Source organism: Panthera tigris, chromosome F3 (assembly GCF_018350195.1).
Source record: "Panthera tigris isolate Pti1 chromosome F3, P.tigris_Pti1_mat1.1, whole genome shotgun sequence".
NCBI classification, from domain to species: Eukaryota; Metazoa; Chordata; class Mammalia; order Carnivora; family Felidae; genus Panthera; species Panthera tigris.
This window is the reverse complement of record NC_056678.1, coordinates 4,639,617-4,662,413: the sequence shown is the minus strand read 5'-3', so window position 1 is coordinate 4,662,413 and position 22,797 is coordinate 4,639,617. Positions and strand designations below refer to the sequence as shown.

General features: G+C 46.3%; 1 protein-coding gene across 9 annotated transcripts in view; it reads right to left on the bottom strand.

Annotated features, from left to right (window-relative positions):
• The window catches only part of SMYD3 (SET and MYND domain containing 3), a 681,855-nt gene that overhangs the window by 171,796 nt on the left and 487,262 nt on the right, over nt 1–22,797 (bottom strand). Inside the window, exon 1 of one of the 9 annotated variants that reach the window (XM_042975350.1) lies at nt 16,941–17,285. The gene's annotated coding sequence lies outside the window, so the exon portion shown is untranslated. 9 annotated transcript variants of the gene reach the window in all.

Below are 22,797 nucleotides of genomic sequence, written 5' to 3'. Positions count from 1 at the left end.
ACTTTGAATTCGGAGACAATGAAGAACGTAACAGTCCAAACAAGAATTAATCTGTTTCTGAAAAAACTTTAGTAAGTTATCAATGGGGAGAAAAGAAATGCTGGTTTTAAAGAAAACAATAGAAATGCTCCCAAGGAAAGATTATTATGGGAAAGCCTATTTGGAGGAGAAAAAGAAACCAGAGCATTATCTATAAAAGGTAAGCCTAAAAGAAGTGAGATGCATTTTTTCTCCATTTCCCAATCACCTTGAGAAGTGGAGAAAAAATGAAACCGAAGGAAACAAGGCACAACAAGAAGAGGCTTAAGAGAACAATGAGTTGACAACAAAAAAGTTACAAAGACTCACAGGAGTGAGAATTACTGAGGGTCAGTATGTATTTGGATTATCATGAAGAAAAAGAGATTGACAAGAATTGAAAAGACACAATGATGTCACATGGCAGTCTCGTGACCTAGTTCAGCCCAATGAATCAGAAAGCTGATTTTCCCAAGCAAATGAATGAAGCTGAAGCGGCAGCTTAGAGATAAATGGGGAGGGAGCTGGTGATGGGGATCGCTGTCACCATCGTCCTAATCAAACTATGGAGAAGACTGTGATATTAGCTTCAGAGAAGCTCCTGTTAGTGACTAAGGCAAGGTGCCCTCCCGCTCCTAGCACAGCTAGAATTCTGGGCCCAAGAGACACCGAAAGTTGACACGTGCCAACAACAGGTTTTGCAGGATGGTGCAAACACTCCAGGTTTTAACTGGGCTAAAGGAGACACGACACTGGCTACGCCCTGCAGCAGAGAATTGCAAAAACACTTCCTCAAATGGTGAGCCTCAACTCTCCAAATGTCCTCAACGGCACATAGAGTGTCCTGGCCCAAGAAAAGCCTTTGAACACATCCCACTGCCCTTCCTTATTCAGGGGTCAGTGCATACCTAGATGCTGTATCAAGATGAAGGTACTAAAAGTATCTTTAGTTTTCATAAGGCACTGGATTCCAAATGGAAAGGTAGTCATCAGATGGGGCAGGTAGCAATTAGAGGCTGAGCAGAAGGCTGCAAGAATCTAAAACAAAGGAACTCCATAGGCATGTAATCACGAAATCCCCAAAACATCCCAGAAAGTGATAAAAATACATACCTCTGGGTAAAGTGTTGTTATTTCCCCAAAGAGGAAGATAGTTAGACCTCTTTGGTCATAATATAAACTATTATCAGTGTATTCCGGAGAAAGAAATGAGGCAAGATGATATTCTTCTCTTCTTCCACATTTAAATTTATTTACCACATTGGGAACTTACTCACTACATTGTCTGCACATGGACAGACTGGACTCCAACTATGAGAAATCTTTAAATTAACTAACAATATTTTCCAGGATATTACTCTGAACAGAATAAGCAAAAGCAGCAAATCTCAAGATAACACGCTTACATATAGGGTTCAAAGCCAAAGAATGAATGGCAGCAGTAACAAAAACTGCTTGTGCTTTCCCAAAGCACATTCTGTGATTAGCTCTTTGTCCGTTCTTCAACCATAGTATTATATATCACAAATGAAGCCCAGAAGTCTAACACCAAGTAAGATTAAAATGTGTTTAGTTGGGGCACCTGGTTGGCTCAGTCGGTTAAGCATCTGACTTCGGCTCAGGTGATGATCTCACGGTTCGTGGGTTCGAGCCCCAGGTCAGGCTCTGCGCTGACAGCTCGGAGCCTGGAGGCTGCTTCGGATTCTGTGTCTCCCTCCCTCTCTCTGCCCCTCCCCTGCTCGTACTCTGTCTCTCTCTTTATCTCTCAAGAATAAACATTTTTAAAAAATGTTTTTTAAACATTTAAACATTACAAAAACCTTTTTTTTAAAAAAGATTAAAACGTGTTTAACAAATTGTACCTTAAAAGCACAATAGAGCTTTAGAAAGATTTTCAATAATGATTTTTGTTGAAATAAAAAAAGCACTCCCTGTTTAACTTTTTGAGCTCAATAATCCTTTCACCTTGAATAATCAGAAATAAAATAGCTAATGAATGTAAAACTTTTATGTGAAAAGAAACTGACGTGTGCGTAACAGGCACCTTTCCACACTAACTCATTGCTGTGATTAAACCACAGATAAGTAGTCAGCGTCCTGAGGGATCAATGGTGTAATAAGGAAAAATATATTTCTCTCTTTCCTCTCCCTGTCATTGGCCCCAGCATAAATGTAGTATAAATATTTGTAGTGGTCAAACACTGCTCATCTTTACCAGACAAGTGCTTAAAAAAATGGCGGCTAAAATGCAGTTGGAAAGCCCTTTCCTGGGGTGCCTGGGTGGCTCAGTAGATTAAATGTCTGACTCTTGATTTCAGTTCAGGTCGTGATCTCCCGGTTCGTGGGATCAAGCCCCAGGTCGGGCTCCTTGCTGACAGTTCAGAGCCTGCTTGGGATTCTCTCTGTCCCTCTCTCTCAAAATAAATAAAATAAACAAACAAAAACAAAAACAAATCCTCCCTTCCTGAGTTGCTTGCTACATGGCAATTACATAAATCAAGGACACAGATGGACATGAGACAGACATGGGAGTCAGTGTGGAACCAAGGCCACACGACCAGGTAAAGAAAGCAGAAGATCCTTCCGAGCTCACTTGCCCATCAGGTCACGGCTCTGTGTCACTCTCACATTCCCTCCTTTCTATTCATTTCTGTCACCGTTACCTGTCTTGGAGCTTCATGATTTCTTGCTTGCAATTTTCCAAGGTAGGCTCTCTGCCTGCCCACCCCACGGTCTTTCATCAATCCACTCTTTAAACTGCCACCAGAAAAGAGATAGGAGATCTACCCTGTGGCCACAGCATAAAGACAAAATTCTTCAGCAGGACATCAAAGGTCCTCCACAATGTGCCCTCGAACTACCTTTCCACCACACCCAACGCTCGCTGTGTGTTTCCGTTACACTGGCTTCTTTGCCATTCCTCTGTCATGCCCTGTACTCAGTTTTATAGCTCTGTCCATATGCTTCCTATGTAAAAACTACTTTGAGGGGCGCCTGGGTGGCTCAGTCAGTTAAGCGTCTGACTTCCCCTCAGGTCATGATTTCAATGTTTGTGGGTGTGAGCCCCACCTTGGGCTCTGTGCTGACAGTTCGGAGCCTGGAGCCTGCTTCGGATTCTGTGTCTCCCTCCCTCTCTGCCCCTCCCTTACTCGCACTCTGTCTCTCAAAAATAAATAAGCATTAAAATTTTTTTTAAATACCTTGATCACTGTCTACGCTGCTCATAATTCTGTTCATCCCTCACGATACAACTGAAATGACACCTCCTTCAGGAAGCTTTCCTACACCCTATGAATTTTCCTTCTCTATACTCTCATGGTACTTTATGCACGTGTTAGCTACAGCATTTACCACATTCTACTCCAAACTGAAGCTAATTATGTAAAAGTGAATCTCTACGGCTACACTGTAAGTGCTGAACACCACACATCACACCTCATAAGCACTTTATGGCATTTATTTGCTTCTATGTCTTTTCTTTTCCAACAAACCATAAATTCCTGAGGTCATGATCTGTATCTCCCTTTAAAAAGTATTTCAAATGGGGGTGCCTGGGTGGCTCAGTCAGTTAAGCATCCAACTTCAGCTCGGGTCATGATCTCACAGTTCACTCTTATCAGCACAGAGCCTGCTTCAGATCCTCTGTCCTCCTCTGTCTCTGTCCCTCTTATGTCCCTCTGCTTATGTGTTCTTCCCTCACCCCCCCCCCAAAATAAATAGACTTAAAAATGTTTTAAATGAAAACTTAAATACATATTTACATGATATAAATATAATGCTTAATATAAATACATAATACGTAAATGTATAAGCACACGTATACTCTGCTTTTTGAAATTTCACATTATGCCACTTTGCTTTTACAAAAAAACCTATGTTAAAATTAGTGTCTGTTTTCACTAGCCAGAAGAAATCTGAAGAAGATCTCCACTTTCACTGAAAAAGGCAAAAAGCGAAAATAGGGGTCAGGTGTTTATTTTTCAGGGAGCCGTTACAAGCCCCCACACCCCACCCGGGCCCCCAGCTGAGACAGCGCCCGCCCATCTCCCTCCCTGGGAGCTCACTACACTCAGCATCCCACCATCAGGATGGGCTGTCTGGGAGCATCTTTCTCTCTCTCTCTCTCTCTCTCTCTCTCTCTCTCTCTCTCTCTGTGTGTGTGTGTGTGTGTTTAACATTTATTTTGTGCATTTATTAGCAAGATGTGTCTTAAGATTATCAGAAAAGCCCGAGAGGGTGTTTTTTGGCTCAGAGAATGCTCGAATTTTTTTCCATGTAAATTAACTATAATTGCTTCTTCGTTTTACACCATTTCGGATTAGTAAAGATTTCATTAAAAAACGCTCTACTTTCAGATAGTGGGGAAAACCAGTATATTATACATGGAAGTATTTATAATGTACATCAAGGTTCCATTTACCTAGTACCCAATGAATAAACAGGATCACCCACACCTTGAGTATTGGTAGAACAAGACAATATCCCTTATGCTCCCGCCCACCTCATTTCTTCCTCATCTTCCGGAAGTAATCGCTATCTTAATTCTGTGTTTCTTATTCCCTTGTTTTTATAAAGTCTTATCCCATATGCATGTATCCCTAAACAACATATTGTTTAGTTTTGCATGCTTTTGGTTTCTTATAAATGGAATCATATCACATTTATTATTTTGCAAATTTTTTGTGTTTGTTTTTGCTTTTTAGCTCAACATTATGTTCGTAAGATTCACATATGTTGATGCATGTAGCTATAGTTCATTCGTTTTCACTATCTAAGAGAACCTCTTGCAAATGAGCTCTGGGAGGCACACAGGAGAATGTCCACAGTAACACTGTTAACACAAAACACTGCAAATGACCCAAATGTTCATTATCAGGAGGCTACATAAATAAATCATGGTATTTTCTACACTTGCACCTGCTAATGTGTCTGGCATGTAGTAGGCCCTCCATAAATATTTTTTGGAATAGACAGACTTGAGGAAGAAAATATAAGTGACTTATCATGGCCTCCTCCTCTGAGCCCAGAACATGCTCAGATGCTCAGTAAACATCTGAGACATCCATCCACAAAACGTTGGCCCCTCAGGCTTGCAGTGGACAGATCGGCAGATAAACTGACAACACAGGCCATCTGAGTCGAGACAAGTAAGAGGACAAGATGGCAACTGTGACACGTCTGCCTGCAAGAAACTCTACAGAGTGGAATTTCCGAGGGTATTAATTCTGCCTGCTCACTTCTGAGTTCCTATGCACCACTGTGGCTCACAGGCACCCCTCCCCCCCCCCCACTCCATCTTCTTTGCTAACCCCTCTTCAGATGAGTCTGCTCTGGTACACCTGGGAAGGATTTAGGGATGGGGCAAGAACTGACTTTTGATGTCCCATCGCTGCCCAGCTATATCAAGCTCTCAGTCCCATGATAATTACATTTTGTTAGACAATGATTTGTCTCTCACTGGGTCCCACCTGAACGTCGCGTATCCATTGTAAGGCAGTCAAGCCACCCTGCTTGTCACTTTTTCACCATATTTGATGTCAGCTCTTCGGCAGAAACAACCCCCTAGAAAAATGATCACCATCCCAGTATGCTATTAGTCTCTTTTGCACTTTACTGAAATAGAAACTAATTCTCAGGATAACACTGATGGTGAAGATTCAGGGAAGACAAATTAGACCAAACCAAATGAGTATGTGTTTATCTGCAGCGTTGGCCAATCACTTTCAAAAGAACTGGCTGCAGAACATAATGAAAAGGCACTGAATCCAAGGTAAAGAAAAGACTGCCAACGACAGACAAGTTTCCCCATGAAAGTGAGTATTATTCACATAAGTTCATCTCACTTTGACTTGACTTCATCCTTTTATCATGGTCGTAATTCAGACCTGAATATTTCGCTCCCAAAAATGAAAAAGGAAGGAAAGAAGGCAGGCAGGGAAAAAGCCATGATTCTGATGCAGCAGATGTAATAAAAATACAAATAAAGCCCACCCATCATCCTTCCCTTCATTTCTGTTTCCACAACTGAGTCTTCCTCCTTCCCCTTTCCCATCACCCCACCCCCCGCCCTCCGGCTCGCTCTCTCTTCTGTTTCTCTTGCTTCTCTTGGCAAAGACCCTGGGAAAGGATTAAAGCGGCCAGTCCTCACTCCTTAGATTCAACTTTTCTTTGGGCTTTTCCTTTCAAACGTGAACTACCATTGCACCGCAAATAACTAAACTCTTCCTTTTACACTCTGCATCTTTCCCAGGGTTGCTGCATTTCTGATACACGCTCGGTCTAGAGGACGCCCTCTGCTCGCATATATCGCTACTATATTTGAGTAGACGCAAACCCGACTTCAAGCAAAATGTTTCTGTGCTACCAGTAGAGTCTCCTCCACACACTTCAGCCCAATCCAGCAGCTTCCCTCACCTTTTGTCTACCTCTTCCCAAAGACCCTCACCAGCTTACTCGTTAGTTAGCCTGCTTCAAAGCAGGAGACCTGGAAAAGCCGTAACTTACCCTCTGCTAATTACTTTCCCTCTCAAGCCTTAGGAAGTAATGAGGGAGATCTTTACTTCAAACTTAATTTCATTCCAAAATGTAGAATTGTGTTTGTGGGTAACAAGGACAGTATCCTCGCGAGAAAATGCCAGTCTAACGTTAGGGCCCATAACAGCCAAGGTAGGAACTCTGCATGTAATTATTACAGAGACTTTAGGAAGAGAAGGGAAACCGACGTTTTTTTTAACAGCTACACTGAGCCAGGGACCAAATGAGGTGTTTTCATACATTCCCTTATCTCTATAAAAGTTGGGAGGAGTTACTATCACCTTCATTTTGTAGATGAGACAGGCTCAGAGGGGCCTGCCGGTGGTGTCAGATTCCGAATCCAGGTTTTTCTGATCCTCAGGCTCCAAAGCAGGAAAAGTTAAATCCGAAGGCACCTTCAGAGGGCTGAAGGCCACAAAACACCGTTCTGACAGCACACCCTGCGTGATGCACTCTGTCTACCAAGCAAGGCCCTCCACGCCCCAGCCCCTGCTTCTTTCCTCACCTCCCCACCCTTTGCCATAAATCGCCCTTCCTCCAGCCACACAGGACACCGTGAGGCTCCCCGAGTGCCGTGTTGATGAATGGTTCTGCGCCTTTCCCCAGGCTCCTCCCTTTTTCTGAGATGCCCCTCCCCCTTGCTTCATCCATCTACCTCCTTCTCTGCGATTCAGCTCAAGGGTGGCCGCCTTCAGGGAGCCTTCCTCACCGCTGCCCTGATTTAGATGCTCCTCATACCCCTTCGATGTACTTATTCTACTGACCACAGCTGCTCCTATATTTGTAGGTTTCTCCTACTAAGCTACAAAGTTACCCTTTTTAACTTTAGCATATAATACAATGCTTGGTCCACCAAGAAAGAAAATGGATGAATGACCAGAAACCACAGGGTAGCACACTGGAATTAAAAACCAGCGTGGTGGAGTTCATGCCAGTACTTAAGCAGAAGCCAGACAGTCACCTGCCGGGACCGTAAGGATCAGCTGACAGTACTCGAGGGTCAGGGCTCCATGAGCCCTAACATCCATTTGGGCTCTGATGGTCTGGGGCTGCAGACTGCCGCCGATTGTGGTTTTCTGAGGAGGACGAGCCAACATCTCGGAAGTAAGTGAGGCAGGAGGGTGAGAGCACAGGTACAGGAGGCAGAAAACCTGGGAAACAGTCCTGACTACAGGCCTGACTCGGCCAGGTGTGACTTTAAGGGAGAGGAGTTTCCCCATTTGTAGAATGAAAGGGGAAGAGGTGAGTGGAGGTGACCAACTAGATGGCCTGTTACCCTATGTCTGAGAAATGTTCCCCGTTTTCCCGCCGTTCACAGTGTTCCCACGTGGCACGCCGATGCCCAACTCTGCCTGCGCATCCCACACCTACGCTCCCTATGGACTCATGGTTCCTCTTCTAAACAATAAGGTATAAGACGCAAAGAAAAAAATGAGTAAAATCTACCTATTTTATTGACTGCAGTGGACAGGATACTTTTGAAAAAAAAAAATAACGAAACGAATGAATGCAGGGAAAATGCGAGTCCAAAGGGAAATCGGTATCGACAGAAATTTTAATCAGCCACATGTCCCGCAGACACTCAGAGTTCATGGATGTAACGCTTGCATGTTTGACTATGAAGCTGACGGTACAAGATATGTAATCACTTGTAATTTTATTGGAAAAGGTATTTGCATCCTCCTTGTTGTAAGGTAGAAGTCCACAGGAAGATGTCCATTAACTAAGGACTGTGATTCACAGGCCTGGTTATTCTTGGCTGTTTGTATTAAAAGCAGAAACTATGGGGGCGCCTGGGTGGCTGAAGAGGCTGACTTCGGCTCAGGTCATGATCTCGCGGTTCATGAGTTCGAGCCCTGCGTCGGGTTCTGTGCTGACAGCTCGGAGCCTGGAGGCTGCTTCGGGTTCTGTGCCTCTGTCTCTCTCTGCCCCTCCCCCACTCACACTCTGTCTCTCAAAAATGAATAAATGTTAAAAAAAAAAAAAAAAAGCAGTAACCTGGGCGACATGGCAAGAATCTTTTCTCTGCCTGAACATGATCCTGAAATGAAAACCACCTGACAGTGTTGGTGACAGAAGTGAGTAGAAAGACCAGACAGAAATTAGCTGTGTGACTGGGTTTAGTACTGAATTTATAAAATCATTACATACTTGGATTACGTAATTTTTTTCATTATATTTTACATCTTTCAGGGAGAGAGAAAGACTTATGTTATATGGCATTGTTACATTTGGAAATTCATAACTTGTCTTGGGACAGATTCCACCAATGCTAAAGGTCTCCTGTGTGGTATTTAGCCCCTTAAAATGGCAACATAAAAAAACAAACAACAACAACAACAACAAAAACCTAACCCCCTTCCCTCCAAAAATCAACTCAGTGTGTTAAAATTCTACCGGATTCCTGAGGGAAGGCACCATTAGGTAAGGTTCAAATGTTCATAGGCGACTGAAAAGAACTGTAGATAATCACAAAATTGTGTTCATTACGTGCTGCTCTTAATTCCCTCTCGGGTGCTACAACAAAGCCGTTTCTCTGATACCCTGCTCAGCAGAGCTGCGCACGCCCGTGCTTCTCAAATCAGAGTCAACCCTGATTTTCAGAAACCTCATTTTCAAGCCAACAATTTTCTGAAGTTCTCCTCTTCCCCCACATCAGCTGGCTGAGAGAAGATGTCTGGGTTATAATTTCATTTTTAAGGGTTAAGGGAATGAGTCTTTAGAGAAGACACTTTGTCTTGCAGCATTTGGGATCCAAATTTCCTTCCCACCCTTTCCCTGGAAGGATCGGCTTGCAGAGGACGCAGAATGAGAACAGAGTTGCGAGTGCTCAAGACGGCTAAGGGAGGAAAAACAGACAAGTCGCTAATTTAGCTCTCCAAACTGGACCCTCAAACACACGGAGCATCCTCCTCTCCTACCTGGTGTTTCTGGAAGAGTTTATGTCAGTAATGGAAAATTTAAACACTGTCATAAAATCCCAATTTTTTTTCCACTGCAGCTCTGAACACCCTCCTGGATATTTAGCCGCGAGGCCTAGCGCTGGGGTTTCACACAGGGCCGGCAGGAGGCCTGGGGGCTGAGAAGAGAGGGGGGCACTGAAGGAGCCGCCTCATGTCTCCTACACCCAGTTTCCCAGGATTCATGTTTATGAGAACATAAGCTCCATGAAAGCAAGGATTTCTGTCCGTTCTGTTCAGCAGCACAGCCCCGTGCTTGGAACGGCCTGGACACGGGCAGGTGCTCAGTGAGAACTTTCCCAATAAAGCCGCAAGAGAATGGAGGGACTGCATCTGCCCCAGGCAGGCCCACTCTGGTTGACCTTAACAGCACAGCTCTGAGGAAGGTTCCAGAGGTCCCAGGGCTCGGCTCCCTTGACAGGCTGAGGGCAGCTTGGCTGCAGGGTCGCTCCTGGGACTCTGTGGCCCCCAGCGCCTCCCACAGGGGCCAGCAGCCTCTCTTGCCACACCCCAGCACTTGACAAAGGAAAGGGTCAGTGGTGGAGAAAGAAAATATGCTTAAAAACCACTGACTTTGGGGTGAGATCCAAAGGCTGCAGGTGACAAATCTCGCTTCTCGCCATGTTTAGCACTCCCCTTGGGACTTCAAGCAAGTGGCTTAATTTCTTCCATTTCACTTTATCATTCATCATGCAGGGTGACTCTACACAAAATGACTAGAGAATCTGATGCTGTCGGAAACATAATTTTACTGATGCCGATTCCAGAACTGTAAAGGGCTAGGTGGCCGCTACACTCCTTCCGAAGTCCGATGCGTCTGCGACCAAAAACCTTGTGCAGGGCTGTCCGTGGGGTTGTGTTATTCCTGAACATCCTTTCTGACTGAACAAGCCATATGGCTTTCGGTTTAGTTGCCAGGCAGCCTGGCCAAGCTCCTATCAACATGTCAACCAGATGAGGTGGGGGGGGGGGGGGGGAGGAGAAACAGAACGCAGGATGCTGGTTGTGCTGAACAGTAAAGAGAAAACAGGGACCCCAGACTGTGGGCCAAGGTTTGACCTCAGCAGCTGCAAAACCAATCGCTTCTGAGTTTCACTGTGTTTCAAGGAACATCCACAGAGGAAAAATCACAGTAGCCCATAATATATGATAATGCCTCTTCTGGGCTTTGGTATGATATTTTAAATACATGACTAAACCCAAAAAGCTACAGTTTCAGATCTTGCCAGAAATTGGGGTTTTACTTGAACTATAAAAGAGTCAAGGGAAGTTCACTGGGCAAGATACAAGGTTCTTCTTTATAAGTTCTTATAAAACTAGAAACCACTGGGGCACCTGGGTGGCTCTGACTTCAGCTCAGGTCATGTATTCATGGCCTGAGTGTTCGAGCCCCACATCAGGCTCTCCGCTCTCAATGCAGAGCCTGGAGCCTGCTTTGGATTCTGTTGTCTCCCTCTCTCTCTTGCTCTCTGCCCCTCCCCTGCTCTCACATGCTCGCTCTCTTTCTCTGAAAAACAAACATTAACACACACACACACACACACACACACACACACACACACCCAGGATGAGACTTTGGTCTCCAGTCTAGCATGTGAGGGGTGTAGAAGTCACCACTCCATCCTAACAAGTAACAAGCTAACAAACTGAAAATTCCACAATTCTTCTCAGAACTGTTAGACAAGGGAGGTCACGGGCAGACTGCTGCCCCCAAACTGGAGAGACGCACACAGAGAGCCACAGCTTGTGGAAGCGGAACCCTTTGCAGGACCAGGGCTGGGGCAGGAAAACCTGAACTCAGTAGCCAGACTGCTGGGGACTTAGTGTGCCCGAGTCAGAGAGTCAAGACATCCAGGGGGACCCAGTCTGAGGGGCCCCCACACTGTTGTGAGTTTTCACCTCCAACAGCTCCATCAGACGTTCACAGTTAATGCCAGAGAAAAACCGTCTCACGTTTCTAACAGAGGGAGGGGAAAAGCAACCACCTTGAGAAACACCACAGAATTCAGTTCTTCACCAGGGCTGGCCTGGGGAGAAACTATTTTACCCTAGCCTACCCCCTGGGGTTTCACCTGAGCCTAACTGACCTGGGGGAAGGGAAATACCCGATTCCAGCTCACTTCAGACATCCTGTCCCGCCCAAGAGGGGAAAAAACCGAGAAGCACTGGTAAAGTTCACAGGACCTAACTAACCACTGCCGATGATTCCCAGTCCCTCAGACATTACCATTATGCTATTAAAGGCCGGTCGACAGCAGTTCTTTGACCCACTACCTCACATCCGCCTTTCAAAAAAAAGTACAAGGCATACTAAAAGGCAAAAACAGAATCTGAAGACTGAACAAGCGTCAGAACCAGAGTCAGATACGGCAGCAATGCTGGAATTATCAGGCCAGGAATTTAAAAATACCGATTAATACGCTAAAGGCTTTAATGGGGAAAAAAGGAAACAATATGCAAGAACAGGTGGACAGTGTAAGCAGAGGAATGAAAATTCTAAGAAATAATAAAAAATGCTGGAGATGAAAAACAATGTAACAGAAATGAAGAATGTTTTAATGGACTCCTTATTAGACTGGATGCAGTGAGGGGAAAAAACACAATCGCTAAACTTGAGGCTATAACAATAGAAACTTCCAAAATAGAAAACAAAGAGAAAAAAGGCTAGAAAAAAAAAACCCAAAACAAAACCCAGAACAGAATTTCCAAGAACTGTGGGGCAACTACAAAAGGTGTAACATATGTGTTATCAGACTATCAGAAGAAGAGAAAGGAACAGAAGCAGTATTTGAAGCAATGATCTCAATGACGGCTGAGATTTTTCCCCCAAATAAATGTCAGACACCAAACCACAGGTCCAGAAAGATCAGAGAACACCAAGATCATGATACACGCCAAAAAACTACACCCAGATATACCATATTTAAACTTCAGACAATAAAAGATAAAATACTTCAAAGAAAATCCTCCTGTAGAGACACAAGAATAAAAATGACATCTGACTTCTTGGAGGCACTGCTTCAGGAGGTTTTTTTTAAGGTTTTTTTTTAAAAGTAGGCTCCAGGCCCAGCATGGAGCCCAATGTGGGTCTTGACCTCAAGACCCTGAGATCAAGACCTGAGCTGAGATCAAGAGTCAGACGCTCAACTGACCATGCCAGCCAGGCACCCTGATTTTCAGGAGCATATTAACTAAGCCTTGATAACCATTTTTTCCTCCTCTCTTCATCACAACTACTACTTTTCTGAATTATTTTGCTATTTTTAGCACGCAAGCAAAACATACACGGTACATAAAATGTGAAAAACAGAGGGAAAAAAGAAAAATCGCCAAAAGTCGTCTAACCAAAACTAAAATTATGGAATATTTCCTTCCAAGCCTTTTTCTAACCATAGATCTTTTTTTTATAAATCTGTTTTAATCAACAGAAAGTATCATCCTGCCTGCTAATGGTCTAGCCCTTGGAGAGACAGACTTTCAGATAATCCATGGCCTTATTTCCTCCTTATCCTCAACCTCTGCCCTGCCTGAGGTGGGACCCTGCCCTAGAAGCCGGAAACAGTGAGGGTGAGACAGCACCCTCCCCCGAGTTGGAGGGATTAGAGGGACGACCTTCTGCATCTAACACCCCTCCCAGCTCCAGGCATCAACTCACCCTCTTCAGTAGCTGGCTGCTTTAGTTTCTGAGCCTTCTGGGGCGTTTTGCAGTAAATCTGCTGGCTTCTCCCTGACAGCCGCTGGTGTAGACACTTAGGTCTTGCCCGGCTCTACCCTGCTCTGCAGCCATCAGACCTCCAGGGACTTGCCGGCCTCACTGTTGGTGGACGAACATTTCAGCTGACTCCAGACCTCATTGCAAGTGGAATGTGTGTTTCTGTTCCTCGTTCTGTCACTGCAGGGTGATCAGTGAGTTCTGAGAGAGGAAAGGCTGCACCATAATTCTTGTTCTTACACGGTATCCTAGCACTGTAGGATCTTCATTATTACAGCTTTTTATAGATTTCGCTGTCGAGTAAGGAATATACCAGTTTCAAATATGACTGAATGCCTCTGCAAGTTTTTTTGTTTGTTGGTTTTAAAAATTATAAACAAGTTACCAGCTCAATGAACTGGAAAGGAAGTTCAATATTCCAAACTCCAAAAATAATGCCAGGCACATAGCTGGTGATGAATACCTGTTGAGCGATTATGAACAATCTGTCTGGGAAAAGTCAATAGCACAGGGCCACTTATGGAAACCTGGGATTGTTCCTGAAAATCGGTTGTACTGTGAATCTGTTTCAGTCTGAGAAGCAAGAAATGTTGACCTGTGACCACATCTGGTGGCTATACCCAGTGCAATGTGTGTTGGGCCAAAAAAAAAAAAAAAACAAAAACCAAACAACAACAAACCAAACCAAAAGAAAACGGAAGCATCTGTAACCCATACTTGGTTCATCTGGAAAGCTTACAACTGGGCTGCTGACTGAGTGACACAAACTTCCTGGGGCCCTTAGATGAGGGCAGGCATAACTCAAAATTTTCTTCTTAATTAAAGCAACAGGGATCAAAGACCTAAACAGAGGGATAATGGCAGAGCATTAAATGCAAAGTAAATGTATCATTCCTTGAATAATTCCATTTGTGGCCAATTTACCCAAACAGCCACAGGAGAACTCAGGTTTCAGTGGGATGGCTGGTGTGAGGCAATACACGGGACAGTGGCATGAATTACGTTTTCCTATTTCCACTGCTTACTCACCACTTCTAAGGAATATTTAATTTTTGAACATCTACCTCATGGCTTACAGGTGCCCCTTAACTTCCCCAAGCCTTGCCTCCTTGACCAGTGTGATACCGTATTAATTCACAGCTCTGGGAAATACATGCAGAAAAGTTCACGGTTCCTGAACCGAGATAAATGAAAATCCAGATCCCGCTACCCCGGTAGCTTGTATGGATAATGTTACTTCTCCCTCAGTGTATGTCCACACTGCTTCAACCTACTCTTCTGTGGGAACGACCTCAGGACACGGCTCTCAGCACTGGGACCCCCTTCAAAATGGCGCCCCTCTCTTACCAGCTCCCGGCCGAGGTTTTCAGTCTCGTCAGGATGAAACCCGCCCCCACTGACACACACAGATCTCCTCAGGCTGAACTGCTTCATTCCCTGACTAACCCTGCAACTTTCTCACTCCCATGGCCATTGCCCATGCTGTGCCTTCCGCCTGAAATGCCTTTTATCAGACAATAGAAACGGCCACGGAGTTCAAGACCCGAACTCCTTTCTTCAGTTAGGACTTCTCGTTGCAACAAAATGATTCAGAATTTGCATTACATTAAAAAAAAAAAAAGTGCTATCCAAAGCAGGGGGTGAAAGAAGGTCGAGGCCAAATTAATTTTGTTATCAATATGTGGTTTTTTTTTTTTAATTTTTTAAAATGTCGATTTATTTTTGAGAGAGAGAGGGAGACGCAGAATCCAAAGCAGGCTCCAGGCTCCGAGCTGTCAGCACAGAGCCCAACATGGGGCCCAAAGCCCCGGACCGAGAGGTCATGACCTGGGCCAAAGGCTGACACCCAACCCACTGGGCTACCCAGGCTCCCCTCCAGTACATGTTTTTTAAACCACTGTGAGGCAAAGCAGAGAGTATGGACTTCGAAGTCACATACTTGTGGGTTTACATCCTGGCTCTGACGTATTTTAGTCTCATGACCGTGTGCAAGCATTCACCCTTTCTAAAATGGAGTTTTCCATACCAGAAGACGGATATAACACAAATTTCCCATATTCCACTTAATAATTCTGTGCTGCCTACGTCCTTTCCGTGCTGTAAAATAGGACGGCTGGTGGGAGACAGCTCCACAGACTGCTGAGGAAATGTGCCCTCTTCCCATCCCTGATCACGAGAGAAGCTGATGATGTTCCGCACCAGGAAACTGGGAGACTTCTGGACTTGAGAGGTTGCTGCTGTGTTCCGTGAAAGCACCCTCCAAAATGTGTGATGCTGACGTTTTTCTCAGTTAATAATGTGTTACCTTGGTAATACTATTTAAACTGAACTTCTTCCAAAAAAAAAAATAAAGTGTTTGTGAATTCTCTTTGTTAAGTGAGAACAGGAGGCAAAATATAATAAAAATAACTGTGCTAGATTTTCTGTTTAAATTAAGAAGTTGAGAGCCTTGGATGAATTAAAATTAACATAGGGTCAGTGTGAGAATTCGTCACGAGAATTAATTAAGGACTAGTCAGTAGACGGCACCTAGCAAAAGGCAGCTAGGAGTGACGTGACCATCTTTAACAATGTAACGAGTACAGCCACGGTGACAATGACGCTGACCCAGAGCTTACGCAGAGCACCCTGCGTCCAGACCTCAGCCTCTCTCTGCTGCAGGGGGAGAAAAAAAAATTTTAAAAAAAGCTCTCTGTCTGAATCAGCCGAGTCTCTGAGCCAGGGTACTTGTCTGACCCTGTTTTCTGGGATAAATTTGCCATCCTGTTATAAATCAGTCAGCGGGAACCCAGAAGCAGACTCTGTTCATTTACTTAAGAGCACACAACCCTTCAAAGGGCAAGGGGTTTTGAGGAAATCCCAACTAACTGACAGGGAAAAAGGCCAAGAGTATGGGTTCCTCCGTTGGGAGATAAATGGTATCTATCAAATGCACACACAAATCCCTGAATAAACACCCGCAGCATTCCTCTGTGTTGTTTTAAAATTCAGATCCCATTAGGAAAAGAGCGAGGTGACTTACTTTTTGCCACACCACTAAGTCTCTCCTCCATCACAATCCTATTGGCATTAATGGGAGATTTTATTACCTCTCAAAGTGTGTGTAAAAACGAGTGTCTCTAAAAAGTACACTTTGTTGACGTTTATCATAAGGACTATTAAAACAACACATAAAAATGTCAATGTTTCATCTGAATACCAAGTTGCACCCAAGCTAGCTATTGTCCAATTTCGTTTTACGCCGTCTATTAACAGAACACACACTCTGGTATGATTAGACCGAGTTATTCTTCCTCAGGGAGAAAACCTGTCGCTAGTCTGTGGTGGGCCCTTTGCTGAGCAGATCACTGATCCTTAAAACAATGCCATGAAGTAGGTTCAACGGACCTTACCTTACAGATGAGAAATCGCAGGCTCGGGAAAATTGAGAACTTGTCCAAGGTTACACACTTGCTAAGTGACCAAAAGGACGCTGACCCCAAAGTCCAACTGAAGGCAAGTCGGAAGTGTGCCGTCCTAAGGGCAGACACGCATCACCGACCTGCCTCCTCCGAGACGACCGCCGGTCTTGCGGTGCCTCGGGGCGCCTCTGACCCACCCCTCAGTGTAACTGTACCACGTGAGTAGGGGGCACCAATCGCATGCACTCAGACCCCACGGCATCCCTAGAATATTTTAGTAGGACTGTGACAACCAGGCCGTCCTCTTGTCCTCACCTGGATCCCCGAAAGCAGAGGTCAGGGAAGCCAGATTCTGATGCATCAGGATCGCACTACATTTCGACTCCGATACTTGGCCATGAAAACACCGCGGCTGCAGAGGGAAGTCTGGCGGTCGGAGATGTGCTCCTTGAAGCCACAAGCGAACAGATATGCACGCGGTTCCACCGTAAACTCGGGGTCCGCGGCGAGGGGGTGAAAAGAACCCAAGCTTTGGAATGAGACCCAGCAGAGGACCTTCCCACTTCCAACCTGGTGATCTCGGGCAAACCAAGTTGATTAAGCTCTCCAAGTTCAATGTCCTCATCTGCAAAATGTGCAGAGGAACGTGCACCGTGGGACGTGCGGGACGCCAGCTGTCCGACGGCCCGTGGCCCCCCCTGCTCCCGGGCTCCGGCCGGAACTAGGCTTCAAGGCTCCTCCCCACGCCTGGCCACGTGACTGAGTTCTCTCCAGGGGCACCTGAGCGAGAGCGTTCGCAGCTGCTTCTGGCCGAGGCCCTGAGACCGGGGGCTGGCCCCTCTGTGCTTCCTTTTCTCCTCCTTGGAGAGAGCCGATGAGGACGAGCCCCCGAGGGATGGTAGAGAAACACGAGGGAAGGATTCACCTGGGCCCACACAGCATGGAGCAGGGCCACTCGCCAACTGGGAACACTCCCAGGGTAACACCACCGGTGAGAAAGAAAAAATATCTATCTCTCTTGAGCCGCTTAATTATTGTCATGTCCCTTTGGTACAGGAGCCTGACGGTGCCTTAACCAACACAGTGTATCGCCAGCCATCACAACGCCGGGCACAAAGTAGACAGTCGGTACATAAACGGGGCACCAGGCTACCGTAGCCCCCACGCAGAGCGCCCCACTGCCCACACAGGCTGGTGGCTCCATGGGCACAGACCCCGCTGCTGCCCTCAGCGACGGAAAGGAAAAGGGGTGAAATGAGGGTGCTTCACCGGAAAGACAAAACTTCCAACTGCAGAGGAAACGCCTTCGGGTGGTTTTCAAAGTGCACAGCCTTTGACAAAATAGCCATCATCTCCGCTGCTTTTGCTGGGTTTCTAATCATGTTTCTGAGGCTCCACCAGGAAAGTTTACAGACACAGCACTGGAAGGAATTTCAGGAGGCCCCAGAACTCGGGGCATCTGTGTCGCGCACAGGTGTTCCAATCTACGAATACTTGTTAAACACCAGCTAAGTCCCACGTTGTCTGCTAAACGATGGAGGTGCAGACATTAGCTCCTCCCTCCTACTTCCACGAGACTTTTATCCAAATAAAGTCAGGTGAAAATACTGTGTACATCTGGGAGGGGAAGGAAGAGGGGCAACAGGCACCCTCTTTGTAAGGCCGAGAGAGAGGGAACAAAAATACCAAAGAATCCTATTTATTTTCTCAGTAAGAGCCACATTCCGCCCATCAGCTGCTCATGTAAACAAACACTGTCCAAGGAGCCTGGGACCATCCTAATGCAACTAGCCACGCCTGATAAATCCTTCCCTCAATAACATCCTTTGATCTGCAGGAGGAACTCTACTTATATTAGTGCGTTTTTGGCTCACAGAATTGGCTACAGGCCTGTTTGTTACCAAATGATTCTGCAATTGAGTGCCCAGACACATCAATTTTCAATACTACAGAACTTTCTGGGTGTCAGCTTAACTCAGCTTCAGAATACTTTCCCACATGACAGTCACTCTGTAAAACAGATTCTGGCACCCTCACAAAATTGTCAGGAATACCTGTGCTTATCAGTCAGTTTCAGTCACGTTGCAGACCCACCCCAGGCCCCTCCTCCAGACTCTGGCTTCTGCTAAAGGCATCACCTCCCGGCACACGTCGTCTTCATCGCCCACATCTCTCAAGCTGTGTGTCCCACGGGGAGCGTCCTGGCTGTGACACTCATTTTCTTCAAAACTGGTTTGCGGTGAGCATAAGCCTCTCTTCAAGGGACGTTTTTCAAATTTAACATGACTGCGTTCTGCCCCCAAACCTATTCTTCCCTCACTCCTTCCCATCTCATCGACTCAAACGCTCAGGTCAGAAACCTGACGTTTTAAAACCTTCCTCTTTCTCTCACCCACCACATCCAGTTCATCAGAGTCCAGACGATTCTGTCTTCGGAAAGCACCCTGAGTCTGTTCCCTTCTTTTCGTCCCCCTAGTGCAAGCCAGTCTGTCTCCTGAGCTCCTGTAACAGCCTTGTGCTCAGCCTACACTCTTGACCCCTCAGACCCATTCTCTGCATCGTATCGGAATCATCTTCTCAAAACATGAATTAGATCTGGCCACGCTCATGTTCCAAACCTTTCAACGGCTTTCCGCTGTTTTGGATTAAAATGCAAACTTTTCCAAATGGCCGCTCTGCTGCTTGATCCAGCCCTGCCTGCTACCCAGTGTTCATTCCTGGTCTCTCTCCTCTTCACACACGCTCCCTCAGGCAGCTTACATACCACCTTTGTAGGGAGCCCACCGCTGGTCACAGAATCTAAAATAGTTCCTTTTTTAACATTCTCTCCATTGCATGATAATACTGTCTTTCATTTGCTCCCCCACTTAGCCCATTTCATACCTAGTTCTTTCTTTCTTTTTGACTTGTCATTAATAGCTCTGAAGTCAGGCTCCAGGAAGGCGGGGCTCATACTACTTTTGTAGCATGTGCCTGCCCTCACCCTCAGCCTGTCCAGGTATGCTGATTTTCTCCTCACCCAGACCCCGCGTGGTAGGGACCAGTATCACCCTCACTTTGAAGATGAAGAAATCCGATTCAAAGAGAAGTTACACATGCCCTCCAGGTCAAGCAGCCAGGGAGAAGCGGAAGCACGCAGGAGCCCAGGAAGTCATGCCCCCGAGCCTGTGTCCCTCGTCACCGCACCATTTATGCCCACTCAAACAGGCCTGGTTCACGGTAGGAGCTCAATGACCAGTGCAGTAAACTTCTCTAAGTCTGGACATCCAGAGACACTTGGTATCTTTATACGTTCCTTTACCCACTCCTTGTTCTATCATTTATGTTCATATGCATACAGTCACCCTGATTTATAATTTCTATTATAGTTTATATTCCAGCTCCTCCATTTTTTAAAACACATATACAGTGTACACATATGTAGAGAAAGAGAGAGTGTGCGTGTGAACAGTGAAGGGCCAGAGGGAGAGAGAGAAAGACAGAATCCCAAGCAGGCTCCACACTCAGCCCAGGGCCCGACGTGGGGCTCGATCCCACAACCTGGGGATCATGAGCCAAAACCACGGGCGGACACTCAACCGACTGAGCCATGCAGGCACCGCCACCCCTCCATCCTCATGTCTCTCGTGGTGCCCAGCATAATGGTGGGTGCTCTGAAGGTTGGCCTAAGGATGCTGGCATTTAAAGGTTAGTAGAAATTAACAAGAATCACAATAAACTAAAAGTCGGCTAAGTGTTCCTGTGAAAAATAAGTACAACAGTCGCCATTTATCACTGTAGTCACTTAGAGTTAATTCGGTCCTACAGGAAACCCTTCTGGGGTTCTAAACTTAAATTTTACAGAGCCTGGCTTTCTACCCTGTGAGTGAGTAGGGATGGTCTTTATTAGCAAAACTTAAGGGGGGGGGGGGGAAGAGAGGAGGAGAGGGAGAACTCTTCCCAAAGCTTTCCTGTGGTCTGTCCTGAATCCTCCAGTGCAGGCAGGAAGCATCCTAGTTGGCGAGCCCCTGTGAGGGGTCAGGACGGTGGGCTGCTCCCGGCCCCACCCCTGTCCAGGGTCCCCGTATCCTCTCCATCCTGGAGCTTCCCTCCACCTCCACCAACCCACATGGTGCTCAGGGCTGAAGAGTCTTTGCGCATATTAATACAGACCTCCTTTCCCAGGAAACACTTGGGAAGGGGACTAAAACTTCAGGGCGGTACAGCCTCACCTCAAATATCCATCGTCTCACAGTGGGCGTGTACCTTCTAAGGTACGTGGGTGGAAACTGTCTTTAGTGAAGAGAATAAACTCAGCTTCATAGAGAAGCACATCAGATGACCGGAAGTCTGTCGTTCAATCCTTCTCTCTAACCGCCACCGCACTACCAGACAGAAACTTGTGGAAGGCAGGAGGAGTCGATTCATGGAGTCGACTCACGGAGACTTGTGAATCTGTTCCAGAGTAAAATAGCGGGAGGGGGGCGGGGAACAGGGCACTCTACCCCGTCTACAGGCTTCTGCTGACAAAAGATGTGAGGAAGCTCCAGCCCCCACTATCTCAGAATGCGACCCAGCAGTAGGGTCACTGCGGAGGTGAGTCACAATGAGGTCATGCTGGAGCATGGGGCCCATACGCCAGTGGGACTGGTGACCCTTGGAAGAAGGACATGTGAGGAGAGACACAGAACTCCACGGGAAGGTGGAGGCAGAGATCGGAGTGACACATCTATGCAGCAAGAGACAGCGAGGATGGCCTGCTGTCACCTGTACCGAGAGAGGGGACCAGAGCAGACTCTCCCCCAACCCTCACACGGGGCTCACTCTGCTGACACCCTGATAAGTTTTTGTTGTTTTCGGCTGCACGGTTTGTGGCACTTCGTGACGGCAACGCTGGGAAACTAATACAGTGTCCGAATTCAGATTTCTAAGAAAACCTGTGTCGGTCCAACAACATGTCTGTGGGCTGGATCCAGGCCCCGGCAGCCAGGCCCCGGCAGCCAGGCCACCTCGAATTTCAGTGATCACTCTCCAAGGGCTAGTGAGCACTTTTGCTGAAAAACAAAAATGCTGTTAACAAACCTTTTTTTTTTTTTTTGGTAAAAGCAATGCAATGTGTCATATGTTACACGTTCACACACACACAAAGAGCAGAATTACCTTCTAGCGCCTGGAGGTGAGAAGCATGGGTGCTAGTCAGACTGCCTGGGTTCGTATGCTAGCCCTGCCCCCTCATTAGCTATGGGGTCTGAGCACTCTGGGCCTCAGTTTCCTCCTCAGAAGTGGGAATGACTCCCTGCTTCACAGGTGAGCGCACGGCATGCTGGGAAGCCATGAGAATGACACAGAGCAGCGAGGACTCCACGATCCAAGCCATGCGGTCTCTACCACCGCACATTATTATTCGATTTATTGTGAACTCATCTAGGACCACGCTTAGGGCTTGGTCATTCTCACCCGGTTCACCTCGTTTGCACGTGACAGGTGGTCAGACACAACTGGGGAGGGAAGGCAGCACTTACTTCATCTAACTCCTGTAACTGTGAACTTCCCCAGGGCAAAACCATCCATGGCGCCCAGTTGAAAGGTTACGCTCAGAGTAAATGGAAATCTTTCCACTGGAGGGAGGTCTGCGGCTGTACTGTTCCACCCAGTGGGAACGGGAGCGGGAATTAAATGCTTCATTCCAAGTTCAGGGTCTGGATCTGCGTTTGCCTGTTTCTTTTCTGCTTATCATACACACATGACAGGTAGAGCAAATCAGGCTGATACACCCTCACCGAGGAGTCTGAGAAAACCTATTAACCCAAGGCAGAGGAAATAATATCAAGCACATGACAAATGCAGCAGTCAGTAATTTTGCAATAACCAGCAAATGCTGAGAAATGCACTTAGTCTCTGTGGCTGCCTGATGCTGACTGGAGAGAGGCTCAGAGTACAGAAAACAAGATCCTAGTCCGAACTGCGTGATATGCAAGCTTCCCACTGGGTAGTGCCCACCGCCCACTGGCCTGCTGGCATTATCTTGACAAAGCCCATGATACGTCAGCCAGCTATTCTGTCAATAAAGTTTTATTGATGCTCAGCCCTGACCATTCACTTACATACTGCCTATGGCTGCTTTTGTGCTCAAGTACAGAGTAGAACTGTGGTAACAAAGACCACAAAGAAAGCCCAAAAAGCCTAAAGTATT